The following is a 7,036-nucleotide window of genomic DNA, read 5'->3' as shown; positions in this document are numbered from 1 at the left end:
TGCAAAATGAAAAAATGGTCTCTAGTTTGATGGTCAATGCCTCAAAACTTTCACATCTTGAATCTAAGTTTCACACCAAATAGAGGTTACTAATTTAACCCAAAATCAAATGGGTAAATTTCACCTCCCAAATTATAAGGAAAATAAATCTTACCAAGGTTTTTCTCAAGATTCCGGCAAAGATCGGGCAAGTGGCGGCTGATGGTGCGTAGGCTCGTGGCTACCATAGATAGGCAGCAGGTGTTGCTGTCGGACGACATAAATTATTTAGGCTAGCAGCCGGTAGTGAGGGTCTTGCATGAGGAGAGTTTGCGAGAGTGAGAGAGAATGAGAATTTCTAGTTTTACAGATTTTATTCAGCAGCGATTACGAACAAACCAGAGCTTCAAACAACAATCCAGCCGTTCGAAATGAAACTCTATATGTCTCGAACAGACTGACCAAATTTGAGCACAATCCAACGGTTCAAACTTCGGCAATCAACAATTTTGTGGAAGCTGTCGTTGAAAAACCGAATTGTTTTCTCTCCAAATTTTTGGCCTCTTTTCACTCTCATTTAATTTCGAAAAAAATCTCAATTCTTTTATTTTTTTTTCAAAATTTAAAAATATAAATAAAATATTTTACCACAATCTCTCCAAAATCTCTGAAGATTCTATTAAATTTATAAATCAATTAATTTTTCAAATTATTTCAAAAACCAAAATTAAAGGGTATAAAATCCATCCATTTGATACAAATTAAATCCTTCCAAATATTCAAATCAATTAAACCACATGAAATTAATTATCTCTTAATTTTTTTTTTAAGCTGGCCCTAAAATCCAAAATCAAAGGAAAACAAAATTCAATATTTTCAAGATAATCAATTCGAATATCTAATCAATTAAATTCAATTTAATCAATAAATTTTTTTCAATTATTTCAAATGAAAGGGAAATTTAAACTCAATAATTTTAGATAATTAACTTAAATTTTTCTGAAATTCCGGATGTTACATTCTTCCCTCCTTAAGAAACTTTCGCCCTCGAAAGTTCAACTTCTTAAAGGCTCGTGATACTTAGTTCTTATCTCATCCTCATATTTCCAAATTATTTTTTTAGACCGATAATTTTGCCAAAGAACTTTTAATTAGCATTAACTCTACTTTTCAGAAAGTCTTCACCTCCTACCATGAATTGTATAATTTATCTAAGATAATATCATGTTACTCTTTAATCTTAAAACAAACACATATCACTATTTAGACTCTCCCATGCACGAGTCTGAAAATCTCACTGCTCTTGAAGTCCCCATATACTATAGAGTATTTTTCATTCCAAAATACATCATCATAACCTTATAATAGTTGTAACTATTACCTGATGTCAGTTTCTACGATAAAGACCATCATGATTGCATACGTCTATATTGAGAATGTTCACACTCCATTGAGTGGGTCACCTCACTGTCCATGCAACAGAAAACATATCTCTCATGGCATCTCAAGTCCAGGATTCGGAATTCAGATTCGACACCTAATTTCCCTAACAATCCCCTGCAATCGAGATACGCTATCATATTCAATCCGTAATAGTTGATACAAAGTCGTGTGAATTATCTTTCTTTCCTAATAAACAAAGCTGATGTGCTCCAAGGCAAAACATTAAGGCACATATGAAACACTTTGCTAAATAGTTCTTGTATCAGTGACTTAGGCTATTCCAACGCTACTAGAGTCCTTCTATGAGGAGCCTTAAGGATAGGAGTTGCTCTCAACTCAAGTTCATCTCTAGTGCTAGGGGTCATTCTGGAAGATCAAATTTACTCAACCTTAATACTCATATAGCTTGTTTCTTACTTGGAGCTAGATTACTTTCACCTTCAAATCAAATCGATGGCTTCATTAATTCCTTGTTCTATATATTCGTGTCCACAATCAATATCTCTAAACCTTGCTAATACCTTTCAATGTCTTCCCCCTCTTTAATGAGGCCTTACCCCTTCCATTTCCATGATTTGTAGCAACTATTGCTACAAAACATCCTTTCATAAAACGTTATTTCCTCCGACTCCACTATAATTTGAAGAAGATTGCTAAGCACTCTTCCAATGCGTGATAGTCTAGCTTAATCAAATTCTCATGCTAAAACATGACCAATAGCTTAAGCAGGATATCCATTCAACCAACAAATACTAAGATCCATAGTTCCAAATAGTAACGAGATGTTCATACCAACTCTAAAGGTTCATAAACACATATTTCCTATCTTGGAAACCAAACCAAACCTTTGTTCTTAATCTCAAAACAGTAATTCCCGTTACCTTCTCAAACAACAAAAATTTCTCAAATCCTTTCATCTTCCCTTATATTTTCCAAGAACAATAAATCCAAGAGGCTCTTTTCCACTTTCCTAGTGAAATATATCTATATCAAAACATGTGACTGTTCGAATCTCCTTTCACAGTGTACAATCCAACAACCTAAGCTAGCTATATTTTTTTTTTCCGAATAATGCCTACTGTAGTTCGAAGTTCTAAATGGTAATAAGAGATTCCTCCTTTACACTAAAACCAACGCCTAGTATCACCCATATCATGTTTTAAAATCCAAACCATACTTAACTATTTGAGAGTCTTGAACACATTAATTTCCATTTATCTTCCCAAATGAATAAAACCTTTCCTTAAACACTATTATTTTTTTCACATTTATCCTTGGTTAACCTAACAACTTGAAAGTGCACTTTTTACTTTCCAAGTGAAACATAATCCCTAAACCAAGACATGTGACCCTTTATAACCTTTTCCAGAAATCTAAAATGTCATTCCAAACTTGGAACTTTAGTAGGGTATCTCCATAAGATAACATTGCTTTCATACTTCAAAACATTTATCCTTCCTCTTGGTATAGTTAATTAAACTTGAACCTTTTCATTGCAACAAACACATAGTTCAAACCCAAGCACCTTAAGAATTTTCAATCTAATAACTCAATTTCTCCCATCCAAAGACAACGATAATTTCAACTATCTTGGCATTCCTCGACCAATTCATCTTACCTAGATCTTGTAAAGAGTTCCTCATGCTATCGCTTTATCCTCCATCTAGTAGTTCTTCTTCCTTTTAGGCACATTACATAAAGAACCAAAACACCATACATTACTCGCTCCACCAACTTCAGTACCATGAAAGTGATCATGACCTATTAATCCTTTCAAAATTTTTCTTGGAACATTTTGACTTTAACATCTAGTAATCCTTAATAGAATTTATAGTCTCTTCTTCACCTCTTCTTTATCTTATAAAGAAACTTTAATATCGTAACTAAGAACATGTGCCTTGTGATAAAGTTCCTTGTAGCACCACTAGTTTTATTTTCGTAATGCAAAACTTAACATTATTCCCCAGTGAATTTCCAATTCACCTACTTTATTCTATAGCTTAACCAAATACATCCATTTCTTTCTTTCATGTCATAAGTGCATAACACTTCATAGTTCTATCAAGTTTCAATATCCCTGAACAGAAATATATGTCCGTTTCTAACAATCCTTCCATGAATTAAACTAATGCCAAATGACCTTATTATGATCCTTCTTTCTTTCCATAACACCAAAACAAAATAGTAATCTCACATTAACTTCTTTCAGGTCGTTAAACTAGCAATAACAATCAGTCAATGCATAAGCTTAGACATGAAGGCTTTTAAACAAATTTTCCATAAAACATTTAATGAAAGAACATACCTGGTAAGGACAAAGGATCCATGAATAGCCATAAGGGACACAAAACCGACTTACATCGTAAGTCAGTCTACAGAACCTAACACTTAGGCTCTGATACCAATTGTAACGATCCGACCTTTTGAGTACTTTGATAACAGTCGTTACTCATAATTACACATTTACATTTAAAACATTTTGATCATTGAGGAAAATAAATTTCATTAAAATAATAAAGACAGTTTTCCAAAATAAATAACAAATAAGTAAAACATTTGTTCGGGGCCCCTAAAATAATGAAGTAAAAAAAAAAAAAAAAATTAAACAGATAAAATTTTGACCAACATCGAGTTTCAAATCAAAACTTTTAAATAGCTTGAAAACGTAAATTGAGCGGAAGCGATTTACATGTCCCATATGTCCGTTCCTATCATTACCTGAAAAACATAAATTAAGAAAGGTTGAGTATAAAATACTCAGTAAGTGATCCCATTATCGGGATCACTTACTGAGTATTTTATACTCAACCTTTCTTAATTTATATTTTACCGGGGTCAGGCTATGCTTCCACGAGCAAAGAAAAATAGCCTGTGGCTCATACAGCTACATCGATTTTAGATGATGAAAGGAAAACCAAAAGACGTACTATCTTGGCTTGATATGCATGTCTAGCGGCCCGTAGGCACACCGTTAAACGTGAAAATAACATGAACGTACACCCGTCAACTCACGCATGTCTAGCGACCCGTAGGCACACCGTCAAACATGGAAATAACATGAACATAAATCTGTCGGCTCACGCATGTCTAGCGACCCGTAGGCTCGCCGTCAAACATGAAAATAACATGAATGTAAACATGTCGGCTCACACATGTCTAGCGGCCCGTAGACATACCGTCAAACGTGAAACATGAAAATAAAAGTAACATGAACGTAAACTTGTCGGCTCACGCATGTCTAGCAGCCCGTAGGCATACCGTCAAATATAGAAAAATAACATGAACGTGAACCTTTCGACTCATGCATGTCTAGTGACCCGTAGGCACACCGTCAAACATGAAACTAGACCCGTAGGTCCTCTGAAATAAAACATGCGTCAAGGCGAGACAGTAAACCGCTCTATTGGTCTATTCATGCACCACACATATAATATCAGTACTGATTAGAAATTCGAACATGCTTATGCTTGATCCAAGACAAATTCCAAAACTTGATTCAATTAGCCAATCTGATCAAGAATTAAATCCAAAATCAATAACTTAATTTTTCCACTATTACTCTCAATCCAAAAGAACAACCAACCAACAACTTACCCAAAACTTACCGATCTTTACCAATTTTTTGCAAAACGAAAAAATGGTCTCTAACTTGATGGTCAATGCCTCAAAACTTCAAAATCTTGAATCTAAGTTTCACACCAAATAGAGATTACTAATTTAACCCAAAATCAAATGGGTAAATTTGACCTCCCAAATTATAAGGAAAATACGTCTTACCAAGGTTTTTCTCAAGATTCCGGCAAAGATCAGGCAAGTGGTGGCTGATGGCGCGTAGGCTCGTGGCTACCATAGATAGGCAGTGAGTGTTGCTGTCAGACAGTATAAATTGTTTAGGCTAGCGGCTGGTAGTGAGGGTCTTGCATGAGGAGGGTTTGCGAGAGTGAGAGAGAAGGGGAATTTCTAGTTTTACAGCTTTTATTCAGCAGCGATTACGGAAAAAAAAAACTTCAAACAACAATCCAGTCGTTCAAAATGAAACTTTATATGTCTCGAACAAACTGACCAAATTTGAGCACAATCCAACGGTTCAAACTTCGGCCATCGACAATTTTGTGGAAGCTGTCGTTGAAAAACCAAATTGTTTTCTCTCCAAATTTTTGGCCTCTTTTCACTCTCATTTAATTTTTTAAAAAAAATCTCAATTCTTTTATTTTTGATATTTTTTTTCAAATTTTGAAAATATAAATAAAATATTTTACCACAATATATCCAAAATCTCCAAAGATTCTATTAAATTTATAAATCAATTAACTTTTGAAATTATCTTAATTTAGGCTTCAAAAACCAAAAATAAAGGGCATAAGAGCCATAAATTTGATACAAATTAAGTCCTTCCAAATATTTAAATCAATTAAACCACATGAAATTAATTATCTCTTAATTTTTTTTTTTAAGCTAGCCCTAAAATCCAAAATCAGAGGAAAACAAAATTCAATATTTTCGAGATAATCAGTTCGAATATCTAATCAATTAAATTCAATTTAATCAATAAAAGTTTTTCAATTATTTCAATTTAACCCCAATTTTCTAAATGAAAGGGAAATTTAAACTCAATAATTTTAGATAATTAACTTAAATTTTTATGAAATTCGGGATGTTACATTGTTCTGTTCTGAATGGAAGACACAAAAGGATTGTATTCATTGTCGAGGCCTTCGAGAATATATGCAAGATGATCACGGTAAGACAGTGGTTCCCCAATAGCAGCAAACTTATCGGTAGTGTCTTTGATCTTAACGAGGTATTGAGAGACACTGATGCCATCCTTTTGTATCTTTTGAAGCTGAGAGCGCAAACCCATAATTCGGGCTGTTGAAGAGGATTCACAGACTGTTCGGAGTGCTTCCCAGATTTCCAATGCGGATTCGTATCCGACGATTTCTCCCATTTTATCTTCATTGAGAGAGGAGTAATTAGCTCATAATAGTGCAATGACACTTCTGCCAATAAGAGAAATGAGGATTGAGTTGAGTTTTCTGAGGGTCGAGGTATTTTGGTGGCTGTGGATAGGTACCGTCAATGAAACTTTCAAGGCCATAGTCTATAATGAGGTTGAGAAGCTGATTCTTCCAAAGAAGGTAGTTCAAATCATTTAGCTTGACAGTGAGGGATTGGGACATATGAGGGAACTTTGCTACGGGGGATTGTGAGGATGGGACTATGGAGAAAGGATTAATCGGTACTTGATTTGGAAAAGAAGGATGGGTGGGATAACTGGCATAGTGAGGGTGAAGGGGTGGTGGTGGAGGGCCATATTGCAGAGGGTATAATGGATTTCGAGCAGGGTGAGGGGCATGTTGAGTAGCAAGTGGGGTAAACGACGGAGAAGATATAGATTTGGTGGTCGAAGGTAGAACAGTTGAATGGATACCTGGATTTGATGTCACTTGTAAGGTGGAGTTTTCTTCAGATGTTCCCGAGCTCGATGCCATGAAGAAGGGAAGGATGCTTTAGAGCTCTGATACCATGTAAACGATAGAGAGAAATAAAGGCTAAACGATCGTTGTCAAAAGACTAAATGATCGTTGCCAAATATCTAAACGATAGAGGCAAG

Source organism: Benincasa hispida, chromosome 4 (assembly GCF_009727055.1).
Source record: "Benincasa hispida cultivar B227 chromosome 4, ASM972705v1, whole genome shotgun sequence".
Classification (NCBI taxonomy): domain Eukaryota; kingdom Viridiplantae; phylum Streptophyta; class Magnoliopsida; order Cucurbitales; family Cucurbitaceae; genus Benincasa; species Benincasa hispida.
This window is presented reverse-complemented; position numbering follows the sequence as displayed.